Source organism: Babylonia areolata, chromosome 2 (genome assembly GCF_041734735.1).
Source record: "Babylonia areolata isolate BAREFJ2019XMU chromosome 2, ASM4173473v1, whole genome shotgun sequence".
Taxonomy (NCBI): domain Eukaryota; kingdom Metazoa; phylum Mollusca; class Gastropoda; order Neogastropoda; family Buccinidae; genus Babylonia; species Babylonia areolata.
The window spans coordinates 2,442,531-2,467,570 of NC_134877.1; the positions used below are offsets into that span (position 1 = coordinate 2,442,531).

Genomic DNA, 25,040 nt, shown 5'->3' on the forward strand with positions numbered 1-25,040 from the left:
ATGCTTCAATGTGCGTATTAAATGGGTGAATATGTGTATGTCCCTCTCACTCACAGGGTATTGAATGGGTGAATGTGTGTATGTGCTTTCATGTGTAAGTATCCATTAACAACAACAACAACGATAACAACAACAACAATGATGGTAATGATGGTGATCATGATGATATGATAATAATAATAGTAATAAAAATAATAATAATAATATCATCATCATCATCATCATCATCATATTATTATTATTATTATTATTATTATTATTATTATTATAGTGGTTGATGTTGTTGTGCAGCTTTCTTTTTCCTGCACAGTATTTCATCATGGTAATAGGTCACACGGTATTAACTAATAGTTTACATTTGGGCCAACAGCAAAGTGAGAGCTGTATTATCAATGGTTTCTCCAGTCGATGGGAAACCATTTACAGCTTAGTCTTTTGTGAAGGACTATGACTCTCAAACTAGGAGGCAAAATTGCACTGGCTCTTAGTGCTGCAGCCTTGTGGGCTAGTTGGCCTTTGGGAACCATTCCAACGCCGACTGTCCTAAAACCCTCTTGGCCGAGAGAGTGGGGATGTACTTGGGCAAGACACTCTCCACTATAATCAATTTCTAGCCCAAATAGTCGGAACATATATATATATTAACTTTGAACACGGGGATAGCGAAGATGCTGCTGTGGAGAGATCCATCTGTTCATATTGATTCCAGACTGCCTGACAAAGCCGTGCTTCCTTTCACTGACCATTCCAGGAGGGAGGGAGGGGGAGGGGGCCTGGGTCACAAGGGAGTAGAGTGGTGGTGGTAGTGAGGGTGATGGTGTCATGTTTAAACAAGAGAGGCAAGGCCTTCAAGACTCACTTGTGATAAATTAAGTCCCCTAGCATTAATTACAGAGTAATTCCCTTTTTTTTTTTACTATCTGCACCAAAACGTTTGCAAAAATAAATAAAAATTCTATGCTTAGCAAAAGAAGTTCCTGTTTGAACACAAAATGTTAATAATGACTCCTCTTGTTGTTGTGTCAGAATAAGAGGTCAAAGTGCCAAGTTTAGAGAATACAAAAAATATAAATATAACAGTAAATGCAGTTTGCATATAATTAGGCTTCTTTTTAAAAAATTTTTTGTGCCCATCCCAGAGGTGCAATATTGTTTTAAACAAGATGACTGGAAAGAACTGATTTTTTCCTATTTTTATGCCAAATTTGGTGTCAACTGACAAAGTATTTGCAGAGAAAATGTCAATGTTAAAGTTTACCACGGACACACAGACACACAGACACACACACACACACACACACACAGACAACCGAACACCGGGTTAAAACATAGACTCACTTTGTTTACACAAGTGAGTCCAAAAACAAAAAAAAAAAAAAAAAAAAGGAAGAAGAAGAAGAAGAAGAAAATCTCAGACAAATTCTCCTTGGGGTTACTCCGGGCATCATAACAAGAGCAGTCATATGGATACACTTGCTGGAGCGCTTCTGGTGTAAAAAAAGAAAGATAAAGAATCGATTGCTTCACCTCCACCCCCCCCCCCCAGCCCCCCCTCCTAATACATTTATTCATGAGCTGTCGTTTTGGCATTAGAATGGACGTTAAAATCTCAAGGGTGAGGGTGTGTGCATGGCGGGGAGGGGGGAGCGGGGGGGGGGGGGGGGGGGGGTCGGAGTGGATGTGGGGGTGTGGAAAGAAGAGGGATGGGTTTTGTTCGTGTTGTACAGGAGGAGGATCAGATTAAGACCGGATCGTCTCCCTTTCTGGGGAGGTTGTTATTTCTGGAATGGGTCAACAGCCCTGAGCTGGAGTTCTCCTCCTCTTCCTCCTCCTCCTTCTTCTTCTTCGTCTTCCCTATTCCTACTCCTCCTCCTCCTTCTTCTTCTTCGTCTTCCTTATTCCTCCTCCTCCTCCTCCTTCTTCGTCTTCCCTATTCCTCCTCCTCCTCCTCCTTCTTCTTCTTCGTCTTCCCTATTCCTCCTCCTCCTCCTCCTCCTTCTTCTTCGTCTTCCCTATTCCTCCTCCTCCTCCTTCTTCGTCTTCCCTATTCCTCCTCATCTTCCTCCTTCTTCTTCTTCGTCTTCCCTATTCCTCCTCCTCCTCCTTCTTCTTCGTCTTCCCTATTCCTCCTCCTCCTCCTTCTTCTTCTTCGTCTTCCCTATTCCTTCTCCTCCTCCTTCTTCTTCGTCTTCCCTATTCCTCCTCCTCCTCCTTCTTCTTCTTCGTCTTCCCTATTCCTCCTCCTCCTCCTCCTCCTTCTTCTTCGTCTTCCCTATTCCTCCTCCTCCTTCTTCTTCGTCTTCCCTATTCCTCCTCCTCCTCCTCCTTCTTCTTCGTCTTCCCTATTCCTCCTCCTCCTCCTCCTTCTTCTTCTTTGTCTTCCCTATTCCTCCTCCTCCTCCTCCTTCTTCTTCTTCATCTTCCCTATTCCTCCTCCTCTTCCTCCTTCTTCTTCTTCGTCTTCCCTATTCCTCCTCCTCCTCCTCCTTCTTCGTCTTTCCTATTCCTCCTCCTCGTCCTCGTCCTCCTTCTTCTTCTATATGTCCCCCTCCTCCTCCTCCTCGTCCTCCTCTTTCTTCTTCTTCTTCTTCCCTATTCCTCCTCCTCCTTCTCCTCCTTCTCCTTCTTCTTCTTCTTCCATATTTCCTCCTCCTCCTTCTACTCGTCCTCCTCCTTCTTCTTCATCCCTATTCCTCCTCCTCCTCCTTCTTCTTCCATATTCATCTCCCCCCTCCTTCTTCTTACCCCTCCCCTATTCCTCTTCCTTCTCCTCCTCCTCCTCCTCCTCACACACAATGTGGAGAGGTGGCCCAGCAGCAACGCGCCGGACCAGAAAGCCAGAGTATACGGGTTCCAGTCCAACATTCAGACCGAGATTTAAAAATTTTTTTTTACTCCTCCCACATCTGGACCATTAGTGGTGGTGTGGGTGCTGTTGACCCGGGTCAGGACTTGAACGTTAAATCCACAAGGGACGAGTATCAGTATCAGCATCAGTAGCTCAAGGAGGCGTTACTGCGTTCGGACAAATCCATGTACGCTACACCACATCTGCCAAGCAGATGCCTGACCAGCAGCGTAACCCAACACAAGGTTCAAGACCTTATCTTCTGGCCATCACTGCTAACTAGGACACATTTTGTTCGCCAGGTGACCCCCCCTCCCCCCCCCTCCGGAAAACAGCTTGAGTGGCCAAGATGCGTATTTCACAGTGTTACCGAATAACTGCGTAACTGAACTGGTCAAGTTTAGAACAACCAACAATCCTTTGCCTGTTAATACAAAGTGTTTTGACAATTTACCTAGAAATGAAAGAATCTGCGATAAATGCTCCATAAACGACATTATTTATGAGTTTCTCTGTTTCTGTGTTTGTGGGTCATTTGTTAATAGAAAGCATGTGACAAGAATGTTTATCTAGATATCATAGAACCCTCCCAATGTCTATTGATTTCTACTTACTGTTTTCTGAAGAAAAAACCCAAGTTTAATCTCTTGCTTCTTCTATACGTAGTTCGTTTCATTAAAATTTTGTCCATTGCTAGGGAAGAGACTTTTGTTCATTGTAAAGAAAAAGTGTTTGTTAGTTTGCATTTAAGTATTTGATCGAATGGGCCTGTTTTCTACTTTTTGACATCACTCATCCTGTTTGTATGGACTGAGTAAAAGATGAATGTATGTAACTTTTCAATTGCCCCAGTGGGCACACGAAAGAAACTTCTTGCCTTGTCTTGTCTTGTAAGAGGTCTATGCTATCGAGCGGTTCGTCTTGAAGTCAGCTCTTCGGCTGGACACTGACCACGAGATTGATAAGATAAGTGATGTGCCAAGGCCAGTCATGGTCTTGACCTACTTTGAGTTCACAACCCCCTAGTCATTTGTGTGTGTGTGTGTGTGTGTGTGTGTGTGTGTGTGTGTGTGTGTGTGTGTGTGTGTGTGTGTGTGTGTGTGTGTGTGTGTGTGTGCGTGATTCAGATTTGCAAACTTAATGCGTGCTGCGCAGAAGGAGCACACAACACATACGCATGTATCCATATCACCATCATCACAAGTATCCTTATCCATATCACCATCACCACAAGTATCCACATCACCATCACTACAAGTATCCATATCACCATCATCACCAGTATCCATATCACCATCATCACCAGTATCCATATCACCATCACCAGTATCCATATCACCATCATCACAAGTATCCACATCACCATCACCAGTATCCATACCACCAACATCACCACAAGTATCCATATCACCAACATCACCACAAGTATCCACATCACCAACATCACCAGTATCCATACCACCATCATCACCAGTATCCATATCACCATCATCACCAGTATCCATATCACCATCATCACAAGTATCCATACCACCATCATCACCAGTATCCATATCACCATCATCACCATCACCAGTATCCATACCACCATCATCACAAGTATCCGAATCACCATCATCACCAGTATCCACATCACCATCATCACCAGTATCCACATCATCATCACCAGTATCCATATCATCATCATCACCAGTATCCATATCATCATCATCACCAGTATCCATATCACCATCACCAGAAGTAACCGTATCACCATCATCACCAGTATCCACATCACCATCATCACCAGTATCCATATCATCATCATCACCAGTATCCATATCACCATCACCAGAAGTAACCGTATCACCATCATCACCAGTATCCATATCACCATCATCACCAGTATCCATATCACCATCACCAGAAGTAACCGTATCACCATCATCACCAGTATCCATATCACCATCATCACCAGTATCCATATCACCACCATCACCAGTATCCATATCATCATCACCAGAAGTAACCGTATCACCATCATCACCACAAGTATCCACATCACCAACATCACCAGTATCCATACCACCATCATCACCAGTATCCATATCACCATCATCACCAGTATCCATATCACCAACATCACCAGAAGTATCCGAATCACCATCATCACCAGTATCCACATCACCATCATCACCAGTATCCACATCACCATCATCACCAGTATCCATATCATCATCATCACCAGTATCCATATCACCATCACCAGAAGTAACCGTATCACCATCATCACCAGTATCCATATCACCATCATCACCAGTATCCATATCACCATCATCACTGATATTTACCAACACGAAAAGCGCACACCAATGAATGTAAATGAGTCAGATGCAAACCCAGGTTTTACCAGCTATAAAAACACAGAAGAATGTAAGATGCACAACAGTTTTCGTGTCGTGTTCCACGCTGATTGTGGATGTTTCTTACACGTGTAAAAGTAACAGAATAACACAGTTGACTGTATATTACACACATGCATACACGTATGTTCTACAGTTAATGCAGGTGAGTTGTTGTAGTGTAACAAAACAAACAAACAACCCCCCCCCCAAAAAAAAAACCCAAAACAAAACAAAAACAACCCCCCCCAAAAACAAAACAAAAAAAAAAAACAAACAAAAAACCAAAAAACAACCAACCAACCAACCAAACAAACAAACAACAACAACAACAAAAAGTGAAGAGAAAGAATGGTGTACATTTATTTGGATGTTTCTTTGTTCATTTGATCATGAAATGAATTTTCTTCATTTGAATATTTGATCTTTCTTTTCTGTTTTTCTTTCCCCTAAAACACACACACAACACAACACACACAACACAACACACACGTACACACACACACCACACACAACACAACACAACACATACACACACACACACACACACACACACACACACACACACACACAGGGTGAAAGGGGAGAGGGAGAGCAGTGGTGAAGTGTTCATGCGTGGATCGTGGTTGCAAACGTACATGATCGTAAATTCAGTCTCGTGCGAGCGTGTGTGCGCTCGTTCATGCGCGCATGCGTGCTTGTGAGCGGGCCTTCGCGGTGAATAACTTTGGCCGTGTTCCAAGTCGTAGCGCGAAAAAATGGAACTGTTGACTGTGTCGTTGACGATATTTCTCCAAGAGAAAAGGCAAACAACAACAACAACCTTCCTTGCAAGAGCAGGGTTAGGGGTTGGAATGGATACTCTATTCTTTAACATCAAACATTAATACAGAAAACAAATACAATAAATGCACCAAAAAAGACAGAATCCAAAGATTAGAACAAGAAAGAAGGTTAAGAAAATAGGCCAATGTTCTCCAGATGCTTTTCTTAAAACAAAACAAAACAAAACAAAACACACAACAAAACCACAAAACAGCAGCAACAACAACAGCAGCAACAGTAGTAACAACAACAACAACATCATCGAAACCACCCCACCAACAACAGCAAAAGCAACGCAAACAACAACCGCTCGCGATCTGTCTTTGCCTCTCTCTCTCTCTCTCTCTCTCTCACGCACACACAAACACACGAAACACAAATGAAAAACAAACAAACAAACAAACAAACAGAACAACCCCCCCAATCCCCACAAAAAAACAACAACACACAAAACAAACAAACCCGCACACCATGTGCAGTTTTCACACAAGGGTATACACTCACAAACATCCATACACAATGGGACTAAATCGTTACTGGCGCACATGTGCCTTCTTCGCACGGGGGGAAAAAATAAAACATAACAGCCACATACGACTCACACACAAAAGTCGATAAGTAGAATACCACTTTCTGCAAGCCTTCACACACACACACACACACACAAAAAGTACTCTTCAACAACAAAAAGACCCCCCCCCCTTCCTCCCCAACATCCACCACCTCCCCCTCCTCCGAAGAAAAAAAAAGCAAGCGTGCAAACGTTTTTCCCCCCCACACAACCACATCCAGCACTGACAGAATAGTATGAAAGTAGAGATACGCGCAAGTGATTTATGCACGCTAGTGTGATCTGCTCGCACAGTTTTCTCCAAAAGTTAGGGACCACTTCATTGAAACAGATATACATTGTCAAAAGATGTTGATCACAACAACAATAACAATAACAACAAGAAAAAAGAGTGGAGGGATGATTTTAAAAACCAGGTGGGCTGTATTCAGAATGCTCTGTCATAAGATATTAATTTAAAAAAAAGAAGAAGTTAAGAAATGATTCTAAATCAGGCGGGCTTCTTTTACTATGGTCTGTTATATGATGTTGATTTAAAAAACAAAAACATCGAGAGATGGTTTTAAATCAGACGGGCTTCATTCATTATGGCCTACCACAGGTCTCTGGATCTTACTGGATAAAGTAACGGCTGTTTTAGACATTCACACGTGCACTATAAACAGCATGAAAAATGCGTTTGAAAAATCGATGTTTCAACCAAAGAATGTGCAACTGTTCTTCAGTGTTTTTGTAAACGGCAGCTGTGTTTGTCTCTCTCTCTCTCTCTCGCGCACACACACACACACACACACACACACACACCAGTGTTTTTTAAACGGCAGCTGTGCTTCACACACACACACACACACACACACACACACACACACAAAACAAAACCAAACACAAAAAACACACGAAAAACAACAAACAAACAAAAAGCAAAACAACAACAATCCAACGAAACAAACAACAGCAACAGACAAACAAACAAAAACCCCAACAACAACAAAAACAAACAACAAACAATTTTGGTTATAGATATACTTCAAGAACGGATGTGCACGTGCAAAAAAAAAAAAAAAGCACTCCTGGTTATGAGTTGTGCTCATGACACTGTTTGCACACACTGCAGTTTGCCGAAACTTCAGCATCATGTCACCCCCACCCAAGAGGAAAACTGTGCATCTCCTCAGGAGGTCTGTTCCTTTTTTTTTTTTTGTGAAACTGTGTTGTTCCCGTCATGTTATATTTCTTCTATTACAGGACCAACGCCTTGACCACATCTGACCCCCATGGATAAGACCACATCCACGAACAACTTGACCTAACGGGTCGCTAACTCTCTCCATACGAACGGCGAAAGAGACGACGTTAACAACGTTTCACCCCAATTACCATCATCAAAATATTGCAAGCGGAAGGCTCTTACACTGAAGAGGTGAATGTTGACAAAGAATACCACAATTCTGACGACGGAAGCTAAAGGTTGGGTCATTCAGACACCCACTGGACATCCGAGGGGTCTGTGTAGAGGAGAAGAGAGGACTGGCCGTACTGAGTGAGTTAAACTCCACTCTTCCTTATTCTATTACAAACGAATACGGTTATGACTGATGCTGTACATGCGTGTGTATGTTTGTGCGTATTTGTGTGTGTTTGTGTGCGTGTGTACGCGCACATGCGTGTGTGTGTGTGTGTGTGTGTGTGTGTGTGTGTAAACGTTTAGGAGAGAGAGAGAGAGAATCGGAATCAGAATCAGATTATCAGAATCAGAATCAGAGTAACTTTATTTTTTCTTATGAAAATCACCCTTGGTGTTCATTAGAATGACAACAAAAGCCAAAAACAACAGGATTAATTGCAATGTTTTTAAAAGCGAATATGTGAAATGCTTTTATTTGAGAACATATGTTTATTACTCTGGTTTAATCAAGTTATCCGCGTGTGTGGGGTGAGTGGTGGGGGAGGGGGGGGGGGGGGGGGTGCGGTGCGAGTGTGTGCTGATTATCTGGTTGTGGTTTTCCGCAATTCATCTTTATTCTTATCTTATCTGTCTATTATAATCAATGTGCAGTATAGTAGGCTATGTTTATAATTATATTCAAATAATGTTTCTTAATTCTTTCTGTTTTTACATTAAGAATACTAGTTATTACCTGCAGTGTGTGGATGTATGTATGAAACGATGTATGTGACATTTTTTACATTTGTATCTTCGTAATATTTGTAGGGGCTGTTGTTGGCTTTTACAGTTATGGTCCCCATGTTGTTTACTTGTCTATGCTGTGATAATGCACCTGACCAAATTTCTCCAGTTGGAGATAATAAAGTTATTCTTATCTTATCTTATCTTATCTTAAGAGGAAACAGGAGAAAGTACCGACATCACTCGTGAACCTTGAAACATCTCTGAGTGGGCTGTGCTGGGCTGGGCTGTACATGGTCGTATTCACTCAAGGGGTCAACACTATGTTTTCCCAGGTCTGTGTTCCTCCAGGTCTATGTTGCCCAAGGTCTATGATCCTTCAGGTCTATGTTTCCCTAGATTTATTTCAGCCAGGTCCAAGTTCTCTCAAGTCTATGTTCCCCCAGGTCTATATTCCCCCAAGCACATGTTCCCCCAGATATATATTCCCCCAAGTGTAGAACCATTCAGTTTCAGTTTCAGTAGCTCAAGGAGGCGTCACTGCGTTCGGACAAATCCATATACGTTACGCCACATCTGCCAAGCAGATGCCTGACCAGCAGCGTGACCCACTGCTGACCACTATTGACCATGACTCCAAAGTGCTCACACTGCATCAGTTTGTTACATCTGTCCATTGTTATGTCGTTGCAGTTATTTGACCACTGCTTGACCACTACTGACCACTGTTGTACAGTATCAGAGTTGCATCACTTGCATCTCTTCGTGACGGTTGTGCATTATTTGGACGTCTTACCAGGGTTTGACCATTAGCTCGCCACTACTGATTACTGCTGGCCATTGCTGGCTATTTCTCGCTACTTCTGACCATTGCTGACCACTGACCATTATGCAAAAATCGTCAGATTGCGTTCTTTTATCACGTTTGCGCATTATCATGACGTCCGGCTGACCACCGACCACTTCTGACCGGTACCCAAAAGTGTATGTATAATGAAACATACACAGACCTGGGGAAACATAGACCTGAAGGAACATAGACCTGGGGGAACATATACCTGGGGAAATGTATACCTGGGGGAACATAGACCTGGGGAACATAGACCTGAGGGAACATAGACCTGCGAACATAAACCTGGGGGAACATAGACCTGGGTGGCATAGACCTGGGGGGACATAGACGTGGGGGAACATTGATATGGGGGGGGGGGGGGATATAGACATGCTCACTTCACTCGACACACTCTGTCAGCATCATCAAAAATTGTAAATTCTGATCAGACATCCATCAACAAAGATATCTCTTAAAAAAGGTTGCAAATTCAGTGTCTGCATCGTTTCATCTTTAAGAGAGAGAGAGAGAGAGAGAGAGAGAGAGAGAGAGAGAGAGTGTGTGTGTGTGTGTGTGTGTGTGCGTGTGTGCGTGCGTGCGTGCGTGCGTGTTCAAAGCAGAGGAAAAGGGGAGGCAGTACGTCGGTTAGTGCATGCATGCGTGGATGCGTGAATGCGTTCGTAAGTGAGCATAAATTCAGTCTCGTGCGTGCGTACACGAGCGCGTTGATGCGTGGATACGTGCGCGTGTGCGTACGCGGTAAACATCTTTGGCTCTGTTCCAAAACGGGTCGCGCATTTTGCCAGCGTGCCAAAATTCTGAAAGCGCTAATAATTCAGTCTTCTTTTACTTTGCTTTCGCTTCCTCGATATCTGGGTCAATCTAGGCCCATATGTGTGTGTGTGTGTGTGTGTGTGTGTGTGTGTGTGTGTGTGTGTGTGTGTGTGTGTGTGTGTGCTTTCTCTCTCTCTCTCCCCCCCCCCCCCGGCCCCCCACCCACTACCCTCGTCCCAGCACCTTGTATCTGGGTGTCACTTGCAGAATAGCAGAGATTATCTGGAAGATCAGCACACACACACACAGTCTATGCATTATATACACATGTGTTCTTCTTAGTCTCTTGTTGAGCTGGTTGTTGGTTGCTGTTGGTTATTTATTGTTCTCGTTTAGCTTTTCTGTCTCTGTCTCCGTGTTATGTCTGTCTCTGGGTCTGTTTCTCTGTCTGTTTATGTCTGTCTGTCTCTGGGTCTGTTTCTCTGTGTTTATGTTTGTCTCTGGGTCTGTTTCTCTGTCTGTTTATGTCTGTCTGTCTCTGGGTCTGTTTCTCTGTCTGTTTATGTCTGTCTGTCTCTGGGTCTGTTTCTCTGTCTGTTTATGTCTGTCTGTCTCTGGGTCTGTTTCTCTGTGTTTATGTCTGTCTGTCTCTGGGTCTGTTTCTCTGTGTTTATGTCTGTCTCTGGGTCTGTTTCTCTGTCTGTTCATGTCTGTCTGTCTCTGGGTCTGTTTCTCTGTCTGTTCATGTCTGTCTGTCTCTGGGTCTGTTTCTCTGTGTTTATGTCTGTCTGTCTCTGGGTCTGTTTCTCTGTCTGTTTATGTCTGTCTGTCTCTGGGTCTGTTTCTCTGTCTGTTTATGTCTGTCTGTCTCTGGGTCTGTTTCTCTGTCTGTTTATGTCTGTCTGTCTCTGGGTCTGTTTCTCTGTGTTTATATTTGTCTGTCTCTGGGTCTGTTTCTCTGTTTATGTCTGTCTGTCTCTGGGTCTGTTTCTCTGTCTGTTTATGTCTGTCTGTCTCTGGGTCTGTTTCTCTCTGTTTATGTCTGTCTGTCTCTGGGTCTGTTTCTCTGTCTGTTTATGTCTGTCTGTCTCTGGGTCTGTTTCTCTCTGTTTATGTCTGTCTGTCTCTGGGTCTGTTTCTCTGTGTTTATGTCTGTCTGTCTCTGGGTCTGTTTCTCTGTGTTTATGTCTGTCTGTCTCTGGGTCTGTTTCTCTCTGTTTATGTCTGTCTGTGTCTGGGTCTGTTTCTCTGTCTGTTTATGTCTGTCTGTCTCTGGGTCTGTTTCTCTGTGTTTATGTCTGTCTCTGGGTCTGTTTCTCTGTCTGTTTATGTCTGTCTGTCTCTGGGTCTGTTTCTCTGTTTATGTCTGTCTGTCTCTGGGTCTGTTTCTCTGTCTGTTTATGTCTGTCTGTCTCTGGGTCTGTTTCTCTGTTTATGTCTGTCTGTCTCTGGGTCTGTTTCTCTGTGTTATGTCTGTCTGTCTCTGGGTCTGTTTCTCTGTGTTTATGTCTGTCTGTCTGTCTCTGGGTCTGTTTCTCTGTGTTTATGTCTGTCTCTGGGTCTGTTTCTCTGTGTTTATGTCTGTCTCTGGGTCTGTTTCTCTGTCTGTTTATGTTTGTCTGTCTCTGGGTCTGTTTCTCTGTGTTTATGTCTGTCTGTCTCTGGGTCTGTTTCTCTGTGTTTATGTCTGTCTGTCTCTGGGTCTGTTTCTCTGTCTGTTTATGTTTGTCTCTGAGTCTCTGTTTGTCTGTCTATGTCTGTCTGTCTCTGGGTCTGTTTCTCTGTGTTTATGTCTGTCTGTCTCTGGGTGTCTGTTTCTCTCTGTTTATATCTGTCTGTCTCTGGGTCTGTTTCTCTGTTTATGTCTGTCTGTCTCTGGGTCTGTTTCTCTGTCTGTTTATGTCTGTCTGTCTCTGGGTCTGTTTCTCTGTGTTTATGTCTGTCTGTCTCTGGGTCTGTTTCTGTCTGTTTATGATTGTCTGTCTCTGGGTCTGTTTCTCTGTGTTTATGTCTGTCTGTCTCTGGGTCTGTTTCTCTGTGTTTATGTCTGTCTGTCTCTGGGTCTGTTTCTCTGTGTTTATGTCTGTCTGTCTCTGGGTCTGTTTCTCTGTCTGTTTATGTCTGTCTGTCTCTGGGTCTCTGTTTGTTTATGTTTGTCTGTCTCCGGGTCTCTGTTTCTTTGTGTTTATGTCTGTCTGTCAACCTTTCTCTTTCTGTCCCTTGGTTTCTCTGTCTCCCTCGATCTATGGGTTTTTCTCTGTCTGTCTCTCTGTCTCTCTCTTTCTCTCTTAATCTCGTTCTCTCTCTTTCTTTCTCTCATAGTGTCTCCCCCCCCTCTCTCTGTCTCTCCCTCTCTTGTTATCTCTGTCTCTCAAAGTGTCCCCCCCCCCTCTGTGTGTCTCTCTCTGTCTCTCTCTCTCTCCCCATATCTCTATCTCGGTATTTCTCCTTTCTCTCAAAGTGTCGTCTCTCTCTCTCTCTCTCTGTGTCTCTGTCTCTCTCTTTCCATCACGTTATCTCTCAGTCTCTCTTAGTGTCCCGCCCCCCTCGCCCCCTCCCCCTCCCCCCCCCCACACACACTCTCTCTCTTATCTTTCTAGCCCCTTATTTCGTCAGCAAGTAACTTGTGTTTGAAGGCAGAACCACTGACATGGTGGGTAAAAGAGAGACGATGTCGTGCGGTTGGCGTGGGGTGAGGTGGGGGGGGGGGCTGGTGGGGGCGGAGGAGAGGTGGGTAGGAGAAGGGGGGCGGGGCGGGGGGGGGGGTTAGATGTCGGTAAATGAGCATTCCCCGTTGATGTGAGCTGCTGGCAGCAGCCATGTGTCTTGCAAAGTGATGATGTTGTAGTGTGTGGAAAAAAAAAGCAAAAAAAAAAAGCAACAACCCAAAACACCGTCCTTGCTCCACTCCCCCCCCCTCCGCCCCCTCCCCCAACTACATCCACTCCACATCTTCACCTTTACTATCCCCCTCCCTCCCACCCTCTCTCTGTCTTCCTCTGTCTCTCACTCTGTCTGTCTTTCTCTGTCTCTCACTCTGTCTGTCTTTCCCTGTCTCTCTCTGTGTCTTTCTCTGTCCCTCACTCTGTCTGTCTTTCCTTGTCTCTCTCACTCTCTCTGTCTTTCCCTGTCTCTCACTCTCTCTTTCCTTGTCTCTCACTCTGTCTGTCTTTCCCTGTCTCTCTCTCTCTGTCTGTCTTTCCCTGTCTCTGTCTCTCTGTCTGTCTTTCCCTGTCTCTCTCTCTCTGTCTGTCTTTCTCTGTCTCTCTCTCTGTCTGTCTTTCTCTGTCTCTCACTCTGTCTGTCTTTCCTTGTCTCTCACTCTGTCTTTCCTTGTCTCTCACTCTGTCTGTCTTTCCCTGTCTCTCTCTCTCTCTCTCTGTCTTTCTCTGTCCCTCACTCTGTCTTTCTCTGTCTGTCTTTCTCTATCTCTCACTCTGTCTTTCTCTCTCTCTCTCTCTCTGTCTGTCTTTCCCTGTCTCTCCCTGTGTCTTTCTCTGTCTCTCACTCTGTCTTTCCCTGTCTCTCACTCTGTCTGTCTTTCCCTGTCTCTCACTCTGTCTGTCTTTCCCTGTCTCTCACTCTGTCTGTCTTTCTCTGTCTCTCACTCTGTCTTTCCTTGTCTCTCACTCTGTCTGTCTTTCTCTGTCCCTCACTCTGTCTTTCCCTGTCTCTCACTCTGTCTGTCTTTCTCTGTCTCTCACTCTGTCTGTCTTTCCATGTCTCTCACTCTCTCTGTCTTTCCCTGTCTCACACTCAGTCTTTCCCTGTCTCTCACTCTGTATGTCTTTCTCTGTCTCTCACTCTGTCTGTCTTTCCTTGTCTCTCACTCTGTCTGTCTTTCCCTGTCTCTCTCTCTCTGTCTGTCTTTCTCTGTCTCTCTCTCTGTCTGTCTTTCTCTGTCTCTCACTCTGTCTTTCCTTGTCTCACACTCAGTCTGTCTTTCCCTGGCTCTCTCTCTCTCTGTCTTTCTCTGTCTCTCTCTCTGTCTGTCTTTCTCTGTCTCTCACTCTGTCTTTCCTTGTCTCACACTCAGTCTGTCTTTCCCTGGCTCTCTCTCTCTCTCTGTCTGTCTTTCTCTGTCTCTCACTCTGTCTTTCCTTGTCTCACACTCAGTCTGTCTTTCCCTGGCTCTCTCTCTCTCTCTGTCTGTCTTTCTCTGTCCCTCACTCTGTCTTTCTCTGTCTCTCACTCTGTCTGTCTTTCTCTATCTCTCACTCTGTCTTTCTCTCTCTCTCTCTCTGTCTGTCTTTCCCTGTCTCTCACTCTGTCTGTCTTTCCCTGTCTCTCCCTGTGTCTTTCTCTGTCTCTCACTCTGTCTTTCCCTGTCTCTCACTCTGTCTGTCTTTCCCTGTCTCTCACTCTCTCTGTCTTTCCCTGTCTCACACTCTGTCTTTCCCTGTCTCTCACTCTGTCTGTCTTTCCCTGTCTCTCCCTGTGTCTTTCTCTGTCTCTCACTCTGTCTTTCCCTGTCTCTCACTCTGTCTGTCTTTCCCTGTCTCTCACTCTGTCTGTCTTTCTCTGTCTCTCACTCTGTCTTTCCTTGTCTCTCACTCTGTCTGTCTTTCTCTGTCTCACACTCTGTCTTTCCCTGTCTCTCTCTCTGTCTTTCCTTGTCTCTCACTCTATCTGTCTCTGTCTCTCACTCTGTCTCTGCCTCGCTGTCACTGTATCTCTGTGTCTCTCTGTCCGTGTCTCTCTCTAACTGTGCGTGTGGGTGTGCGTGCGTGATTGTGTGTATGTGTGTGTGTGTATGTACATGTGTGCGTGTGTTCGTGCGTGCGTGTGTGTGTATATATGTATACATTTATAGGTGTGTGTGTGTGTGTGTGTGTGTGTGTGTGTGTGTGTGTGTGTGTGTGTGTGCACTCGCGGTGCAAGGAGTGACAGACAGCATACTGGAAGGACCCGTTGTATGAAAGTGTGACCGGCGACTGTGCGCGTGTACATGTGCGTGTGTGTGTGTGTGTGTGTGTGTGTGTGTGTGTGTGTGTGTGTGTGTGTGTGTGTGTGTGTGTGTGTGCGCGCACACGCGCGCACGCGCGTGTGTGTGTGTGATCAAGTTACCACCACCGCCAGTCAGATACACAGGGCTGGATGCAGCCAGTCCATGTTGGCGTTGCGGCAGAAGACGGAGGGAGCTTATACCGAACAGTCTCTGTCCTCGCTCTCTCTCTATCTCTCTCTCCCTGTCTCTCAGTGTGTGGTGTGTGTGCGTGTAGAGGGGCGGGCGGATTGGATGCTAGCCTACTTAAAAGAGCCAGGTCTGTGTGTGTGTGTGTGGCTGTGGTTGTTGGGTACCTGCTGATTATGAGGCTACCCCTGACAGGAGAGTATAATAGCTACAAGGAGCGTCTTGAGACTTACCCAGGATCTTCGGGAGTGGGAAGTGGAACTGTTGCATTTTGACAAAAAGAGAACTTGAAAAAAAAAGCTTCGCGGACACTCGAAACAACAACAAACAAACAAACAAACAAACAACTGAAAAACGAATCCTTCGGTCAGTTTTCTTGTTTTGTTTGTGCGTGGTAGGCCAGTTAAAAAAAAAAAAAAAAAAATCTTCGAGTGATTTCTTTGTCGAAGAGCAAGAACAGAAGAAACCGTTTTGTGTTTGGAATCTGTGAGTGTTTGTTTATTCTTTTCTTTCTTTTTTAATTCTCGGAAGTGGTGACTTGAAGTGAAATCCTGACATCTGGAACGCAACTCTGATCTTGGTTTAGGCTGCTATTATTATTATTATTCTTATTATTATCATTATTATCATCTTTATTATTATCAGTTGTTTTTTTTCATCTTTGCGTTCGGGGAGTTTGGCTGAAATCTTGTTAAAAAGACATTATTTGGCGGGTAAGTTTGTGTGTGTGTGTGTGTGTGTGTGTGTGTGTGTGTGTGTGTGTGTGTGTGTGTGTGTGTGTGTGTGTGTGCGTGCGTGCGTGTGTGTGCGTGCGTGTGTGTGTGTGTGTGTGTGTGTGTGTGTGTGTGCGCGTGTGTGTGTGTGTGTGAGCGTGCGTGCGTGTGTGTGCGTGCGTGTGTGTGTGTGTGTGTGAGCGTGCGTGCGTGTGTGTGTGTGCGTGCGTGCGTGCGTGCGTGTGTGTGTGTGTGTGTGTGTGTGTGTGTGTGTGTGTGTGTGATGGTAACATAACCCTCTTATTCACCTAACATGATTTTTTGACGATGAGAGAAAGAAGGAAAGGAAGAAAGAATGAGAGGGGAAGACAGACCAAAAGAAAATTCACTCTGTACGTGTGTAGATGTACGTGTAGATGTATGTGGTGGTGGGTGTACGTGTGTAGATGTGTGTGGTGGGGGGTGTACGTGTGTAGATGTGTGTGGTGGGGGGTGTACGTGTGTAGATGTGTGTGGTGGTGGGTGTACGTGTGTAGATGTGTGTGGTGGGGGTGTACGTGTGTAGATGTGTGTGGTGGTGGGTGTACGTGTGCAGATGTGTGTGGTGGGGGGGTGTACGTGTGTAGATGTGTGTGGTGGTGGGTGTACGTGTGTAGATGTGTGTGGTGGTGGGTGTACGTGTGTAGATGTGTGTGGTGGGGGGTGTACGTGTGTAGAATGATGTGTGTGGTGGTGGGTGTACGTGTGTAGATGTGTGTGGTGGTGGGTGTACGTGTGTAGATGTGTGTGGTGGGGGGTGTACGTGTGTAGATGTGTGTGGTGGGGGGTGTACGTGTGTAGATGTGTGTGGTGGGGGGTGTACGTGTGTAGAATGATGTGTGTGGTGGTGGGTGTACGTGTGTAGATGTGTGTTTTGGGGGGTGTACGTGTGTAGATGTATGTGGTGGTGGGTGTACGTGTGTAGAATGATGTGTGTGGTGGTGGGTGTACGTGTGTAGATGTGTGTGGTGGGGGGTGTACGTGTGTAGATGTGTGTGGTGGTGGGTGTACGTGTGTAGATGTGTGTGGTGGTGGGTGTACGTGTGTAGAGTGTGTGTGGTGGGGGGTGTACGTGTGTAGATGTGCGTGGTGGGGGGTGTACGTGTGTAGATGTGTGTGGTGGTGGGTGTACGTGTGTAGAGTGTGTGTGGTGGGGGGTGTACGTGTGTAGATGTGTGTGGTGGGGGGTGTACGTGTGTAGATGTGTGTGGTGGGGGGGTGTACGTGTGTAGATGTGTGTGGTGGGGGGGTGTACGTGTGTAGATGTGTGTGGTGGGGGGTGTACGTGTGTAGATGTGTGTGGTGGTGGGTGTACGTGTGTAGATGTGTGTGGTGGGGGGGTGTACGTGTGTAGATGTGTGTGGTGGTGGGTGTACGTGTGTGGTGGGGGGGTGTACGTGTGTGGTGGGGGGTGTACGTGTGTAGATGTGTGTGGTGGGGGGTGTACGTGTGTAGATGTGTGTGGTGGGGGGTGTACGGGTGTAGATGTGTGTGGTGGGGGGTGTACGTGTGTAGATGTATGTGGTTGGGAGTGTACGTGTGTAGATGTGAGTGGTGGGGGGTGTACGTGTGTAGATGTGTGTGGTGGGGGGGGGGTGTGGGTGTATGTGTGTAGATGTGTGTGGTGGGGGTGTACGTGTGTAGATGTGTGTGGTGGGTGGGTGTACGTGTGTAGATGTGTGTGGTGGGGGGTGTACGTGTGTAGAATGATGTGTGTGGTGGGGGGTGTACGTGTGTAGATGTGTGTGGTGGGTGGGTGTACGTGTGTAGATGTGTGTGGTGGGGGGTGTACGTGTGTAGATGTGTGTGGTGGGGGGTGTACGTGTGTAGATGTGTGTGGTGGGTGGGTGTACGTGTGTAGATGTGTGTGGTGGTGGGTGTACGTGTGTAGATGTGTGTGGTGGGGGGGTGGGGGGTGGGTGTACGTGTGTAGATGTGTGTGGTGAGGGAACGAGTGGGGGTGGGGGTGGGGGGATGTAACGGGATTGAGGGAAGGAAAAGCCTCAAACTCAGTTTAATGTGCTTTGGCCATAGAACACATACATACATGGGGAGGGACGGGGGAAAAGGAGGGGAGGGTAGGGAGGAGGGGTCGGGGGGGTGGGGAATGGGGTGTGTGTGTGTGTGTGTGGGGGGGGGGGGTTAGGTTGGAGAGCGAGAGGGTAGCTCAAACTGTAATGTTCGAACACGATTATGGACTAACTTAATTTGAAACACGTTGAATGCATCATGTACATTTCAGCATGGGGGAGAGATGTGGAGGCGAGGGAAGAAGGGGGGGGGGGCAGAGAGATGGGTTGAGACATTTCACGATAATTAGAGAGGTAGGGGTGTGGGGAAGAGAGAGAGAGAGAGAGAGAGAGAGAGAGAGAGAGAGAGAGATAGGGGTGTGGGGAAAGCAAGAGAGAGAGAGAATGAATGAATGAATGAATGAATGAATGGTTTATTCATTTATAGGCCATTGCCCCTTATGAAAGGGTGTCACAATTTCTTCATAAACATTGCATCGTGCATACAAGAGAGAGAGAGAGAGAGAGAGAGAGAGAGAGAGAGAGAGAGAGGTGGGGAAAGGAAGAGAGAGAGAGGTGGGGAAAGGAAGAGAGAGAGAGAGGTGGGGAAAGCAAGAGAGAGAGAGAGAGAGAGAGGTGGGGAAAGGAAGAGAGAGAGAGAGAGAGAGAGAGAGCTGGGGAAAGGAAGAGAGAGAGAGAGAGAGAGAGAGAGAGAGAGAGAGGTGGGGAAAGCAAGAGAGAGAGAGAGATAGGGGTGTGGGGAAAGCAAGAGAGCCGAAAGAGAGAGAGAGAGAGAGAACTCAGAACTCAGAACTCAGAACTGTTTTATTGTAGAAGGCCTTCTGACCCATTACAATGTTGAGCACACACACACCCCCCATCCCACACCTCCAGACCCCTTCCCACATCTCTCCCCCCCCCACACACACACACGCGCGCGCGCGCAGACTCGATTTTGTAAAACCGGGCATGCAAACACATGAATCGAAAATTCAAAAAGGTAAATGCCTTCCATCGTGAGCAAGTCCGCTTAAACATGTACGTTCGTTGTTTTAAATGTATAACAGAACAGAACTCAGGTTGTGCCCATTAACATAATAAAGCAGCACGACGTTTATTAGAGTGATAAATAAAGCGACCTAGATCATGAAGGATTTTTGTGTCATGCATTATAAATTCTAAACTTTTGTCAGAGGGATGTTTCGTGTACCAACATGGAATATATTTATGTCGCAGATCGTTAAGAGATTTACAGTAAAATAAAGTGTGTATCTCGTCTTCAATACCAGCGTTACATAGTGGACATTTCAGGTCGTTTGGACTGACGAAAGCAAATCTCATCTTGTGTGTACGGATATCCGAGGCTCCTATTCTAAACCTTATAAGCACATCTCTTATGTGTTTATTTTTAACTGCTGTAAAGTAAGATTCCAGTGATATGGATGATTTGAAATTTCGATAAACGCTGAACCTGCTGCTGCTGTGAAGATGTTCGTGCCAGTTTTGACTATGGCAATCGATCAGTCTTTGTTTGAAATCATTCAAGAATCCTCTTACATTTTCTACACCTTGATTTTCCCAAACAAAGCCGAATCCAAATTTATACAAAGTGTTTCGTACCTGAGATGCCCAGCACTCTTTGTCTTGATCACATAGCGATAGAAGCATTTTATAAGATTTACGAGGAAGTCTATTTTCATCCATTCTTGTAAGTCTGATCCAGTACTTTATACATGACAAGAAGGAATATACATACAGAGGGTAACGACCTGTCTCGCCATACACCATGTCATTTGGTGATCTTGGACTCACATTAAGAAGTTTTTTTAAAGCAAACATGTGAACTTTTTCTATTGGTGAAATTTGCATTAATCCCCAGATTTCAGAGCCATATAACAGAATTGATTTTATTTGTGAATCAAATAATTTAAAGAAAATACTAACAGAGAAATCGTCAAGTCTCCATAACGTTCTAAATATTTCTATTACACCTTTCCGTGCTTTCATTGCTATGTCATCCAGAGCCTTCGAAAAAGATAATCTAGTGCTGAAAAACAAACCTAAGTACTTATAGGAATTGACGATTTTGATGTCGTGACCTTCGTATGTCCAGGTTTCCTTCCGAGCAATGTATCCACCATTTCTAAAAATAATTATTTTGGATTTATCAAGGTTAACATGTAAATCTAACTCGGAAGCCTTCATTGCCAGCACATTCAATTGGTTCTGCAGACCAGTAACTGTATCAGACAAAAGCACTATATCGTCCGCAAAAAGTAAAATAAACAGTTCAATCATATCAGGATTCAGTTGTATGCCATGGCGTCCTTTCTCGATTATGTCCGTGGCAAGATCATTTATAAACAGAGAGAAAAGTAAAGGACTTGTAACCTCCCCTTGTTTTAAACCTTTTTGACAAAGGAAAGCTTCGGTTACCCTACCCCCCCAACGTACTCGAGCTTTAACGGTTTTATACATACTTTGAATGGTTTTTAATATTTTCCCTTTTAAGCCAGACTTCCGCAGTACGGGCCACAGTTTTCCATGTGAAATAAAATCGAAAGCCTTACGAAAGTCAATGAAAGCTACAAATAATTTTCTATTTTTAAGCAAATATTTCTGTACCATTGAGAACAGCGTAAAAATATGGTCAATTGTTGAATGATCTTTTCGAAATCCGGCTTGTATATCACCTAATATGTCCTTACTTTCAACCCATTTTGATATTCTCTTGTTAATAATATGGCTGTACAGCTTTCCACATATGTTCAAAAGTGAAATGCCCCTGTAATTGTCTGGCTTGTGTAAATCACCTTTCTTGTGCAAGGGTTGAATAATCGATTCAGTCCAAGCTACAGGGTACTGACCCGAAGAAAATATGCTATTAAACAGTTTCAAAAGAAAAGGAACAATTAGCTCACTTGAGTGTTTAAAAAGTTCGGGTATAATGCCATCTGGGCCGGCTGCTTTATTGTTTCTTAGATGACGGATGGAATCGAGTATTTCTTGTTCAGTTATATCACTGTTCAGTAGGACATCGTCCTGATTGTCACTTTCTTCAGTCCCATTCCCAGGTTCAAAGCCAGTGAAATCGTCATTTATCGTATCATTGTCATTCACACCAAAAACCTCTTTAAAGTGTTGTAACCATTCATCATCTGAGATGTTTCCAGTCTGTTTACTTTTCTTAGAAAATTGTTTGATATTTTTCCAAAACTGTTTGGAATCATTAATATTCCCTTCAAGTTCAGCTCTACATTTTGCTTTGTACGCTCTTTCTTTATTAGCCAATAGCTTTCTGTAAGACTTTCTGGACTCAAAATACGCATGCCCATCTGCAGTGGGATCGGCTCTCTGTTCACGTCTAAATTCACGGAGAGCTTTCCTTGTGCCCTTCCGACGTTCATGGCATTCTGAGTCGAACCAAATATTGCCTTTTATGGCTCTAGCACATCCTCTTTTTACAAGCATGCAAGAAGCGGCGGATTTTAGAGTAACTGAAAACAAGTCGACTGCTTTATTGATGTTTTCATCAATCAGGTGTTTGGCTTGTTCAAGAGAAGCAATATTTTCCAGTAAATTGATACAATAAACGAATTCGTCACGTTTGTCATCAGACCAAATGAACCTAGAAATAAATGCATCTGTTCCCCCTTTATACTTTTGTCTATTACACTTTATGAGACATGATACAGGCATATGCTTAGAGTCTATCATTTCTTCTACAAGCATTCTGTGCGATAAATAGCTTAATGAAGTGGAGAAAATAAAATAATCAATGACACTACTACCAGAGGGAGACGTATAAGTGAAAACCCCATTTGTGTCTCCGTCACAAGCACCATTCAAAATGTACAGATCAAAATTAGAGCACAAGCAGAGTAACTTTTGGCCATAGTCATTGATCACTGTATCTTGTGAACAACGGTCAGGAATCGATTCGTGGCCATCGTCAAAGTCAAACTGAAAACCATCGTGTGTGTCGTCTGAGGAAAAGTCAGCACTAAACTGTTCTGGGAATTTGTTACCAGTCCTGGCATTAAAGTCTCCACACAAAATGAAGGAAGCATCCTCGTGGTTTTCAATAATGTCAAGTAGACATTGTTCTAGTATAGAAATCCCATTGTCTGCCTCACTTGTCTCGTAAAATGGACTGTTGAGAGGATTTATGTAAATACTAACAATAAAAACACTAGACTCTGTTCCAAAAAGTTCTTTTTCTGCTTGAAGAACAATTGTATTATCATATTTTGTTGGAAATTGTTTAAGGAAAGGTACATACTCATTGTTTACTAGTACAATGACACCCCCACTCCTCCTCCCCTGATGTGAGAGCTTTATTGCTGGAGCAACGTAACATGTATGTGATGGGAATAACGAACATGTGAAGGACTCTACGAATGTTTCTAACAGACAAATGAAGTTAAACTTTGAAATAAAGGAGACGAAACTGGTGTCTTTCAGTTTAGACACTATTCCTTCAACGTTATATGAAATCATTGAAAACTGGGAGTCTTTTGAAATGCCAGTGTTAGGGTCAGGGCCATACCATCATTTTTTTCCTTTTTCTTTCGAGGTGGTAACTTTTCGGGGACTAGCGCGTTTGTTCTGTTTGTTGTTTCTTATCCAGCTGTTGGGGAGGGAAGACTGTCTTTCAAGTGACACAGATTGTGATCGTGTGATCACCAGTCTTTTCTCGCCAGTCAAGCTGCCACGGCGCCTCTGCCGTTCATTTTGCACGGGAGTCACACGGGGCGATTTCTCCGTGCAGCCAAGGGAAGGGGAATCCCCGGCATTACGTAGCGTGTTGACATTGGTGTCGGAGGTCACGCTGCTTTGCGTTGAGGGGCCGTCTCCATGGTCAGCACGGGTCGCGTCGTCCTTCGGGGTGGCAGGGATGTTGGGTGGAAGCCCTTCATCATCCGCGTCATCAGCCAGGTCATCTTGCTGCTGTTGAACGTCCATAGCATTCATCACACTGCTGTCCCTGTCAACCCGATCACCAGACTCTACTGCACTGTCTCTACCTCTCTCAGTGGCTCTGTCTGCAGTGGTGTTGATGGCATCAATGGCATCCTGTCTGCATGCAGTGTCACCGCGTGCATCTTCAATGCTGTGGCTGTCGGACGTGGTGACAGCTGGGTCACAAGTCGACGCTTTCTCTTCGGTAGAGGGCTGGGGAACAGTGGGGGGAACCAGAGGGACATCCGATCTGACACTGCCAAGATCAGACTGGTCGTCGTCATGGCAGGAGTTGTCCTTTTCCAGTTGGTCGGCTCCGTTGATTTTGTTGTCTGTTCTGTTGTTCGCAGCCGTGAGCTGGTGTGTGTCGTGTCGAGTATCACCTTCCATGCACTCGTTTGGTCTGTTTGCGTTGTTTGCGTTGTTTGTTGAGGGTGACTGACGCGGGGAGTCTTTCCTGCTTGCAGCTTCTTGCGTCAGTCTGTTTTCTTGATGTCTTGAAGAAGAGCGGACAGACTGTATAACTTCACTGTATGATCTCGTCCCAGGAACCACTCTTGGGGAATAGGCTTTATCTCTGGGGCTTAAAAAGTTGCGCTCATTCCTCTGACTGGAAGCATGGGCATTGTTTGAAATGTCCAAGTGCTGGCTGTGATGGACATGGTTCCAGCTGTTCCACATATCACCATGAGCCTGTTGAAACCAGTCGTCAGCGGGACGATATCTTGCTGTTTGGCTTTGGAATTCCTCGTAGTTGTACATAGGAACATAGGGTGTGTGCTGATATTGAAAAGCTTCCCTACCAGCATTGTAGTCGAGTTGTGCAGTGGGATCGTTCTCAAAGCTGTCTTGCTGGTACATATCGTACTCTTCCTGCCATCTGGAGGAGGGTGCTGACTCCACTTGGCTGTGTCGCTGGCTCTGGTGGTGGATGTGTTGAGGGGGAGCGTGGTGACTGTGTGCACTGGATCTGTTCTCTTCGAAGTCACCTTGCTGCCTGTTGTCAGTCTCCTGCTTCCTGTATGTACTCGATTCCCTGTTTCTTCGGTGGTCCCCATATCTGGTACCAGATGCTGCTCGCTGGGTATGAAAATTCGCATGTTTTGCGTTGAATGGGCGATGTCGGTCTGTGCCCCCATTTTCTTCTCTGTTCTGCTGTTCGGGTCGGTCGTCCAAGTCATCAGTGTACAGATGCGAATGCTTGTCTTGGACATACAGTCTTCCTTTCTTGAAATATGCAATCTTTCCCTGCTGACGGTGGTGTCGTATCTCCTCTCTCTGACGTGTTGTGAGGTCCGCGGCGATTCGGATGTTCTCTCTTCTGAGGAGATTTCTTAAGTAGTTGTTGCTCAGAATGTCCATCTTGTCTGTCCAGCTGCGGAATCGAACGATTAATGGGCGTGGCTGTGAGGAGTACTGTCTGTAGCTGCCGACGCGATACGCCTTCTCAATGTCTGACAGACGCCATGGACTGGAGGACGATGAACGATTCAAAATGTCAACAGCTATTTCCGCACTTTTTCTGTTGCTTTCCAGACCGGTTTCACGAACACCTAGAAACTTCAGATTGTTTTCTTTTGAGTTCATCTCCAGTGTGTTCATTTCTTTCTCCATTCTGTCCAACCGTTGATGAACAGTGACCTTGTCTTCCTGCATAGCATGTATCTCATTGCTGTGTTCATAAACGACATTTTGTAGGGTCGATACCTCTGACATCAACTGTGATATATTTCTTTGGAGGTTCCCGAAGATAGTTTCCATTTTCTCACACAGACTTGCGGAATGTAATCGTAGTTCCTCCAATATCTGGACAAAACGTCTATC

General features: G+C 45.0%; 1 protein-coding gene across 1 annotated transcript in view; it reads left to right on the forward strand.

The window, feature by feature from the left end:
- Positions 1 to 15,485: 15,485 nt before the first annotated feature.
- The window catches only part of LOC143296487 (sodium-coupled monocarboxylate transporter 1-like), a 57,951-nt gene continuing 48,396 nt past the window's right edge, over positions 15,486 to 25,040 (forward strand). Inside the window, exon 1 of the mRNA XM_076608452.1 lies at positions 15,486 to 16,206. The gene's annotated coding sequence lies outside the window, so the exon portion shown is untranslated. The remainder of the gene's footprint in view (positions 16,207 to 25,040) is intronic.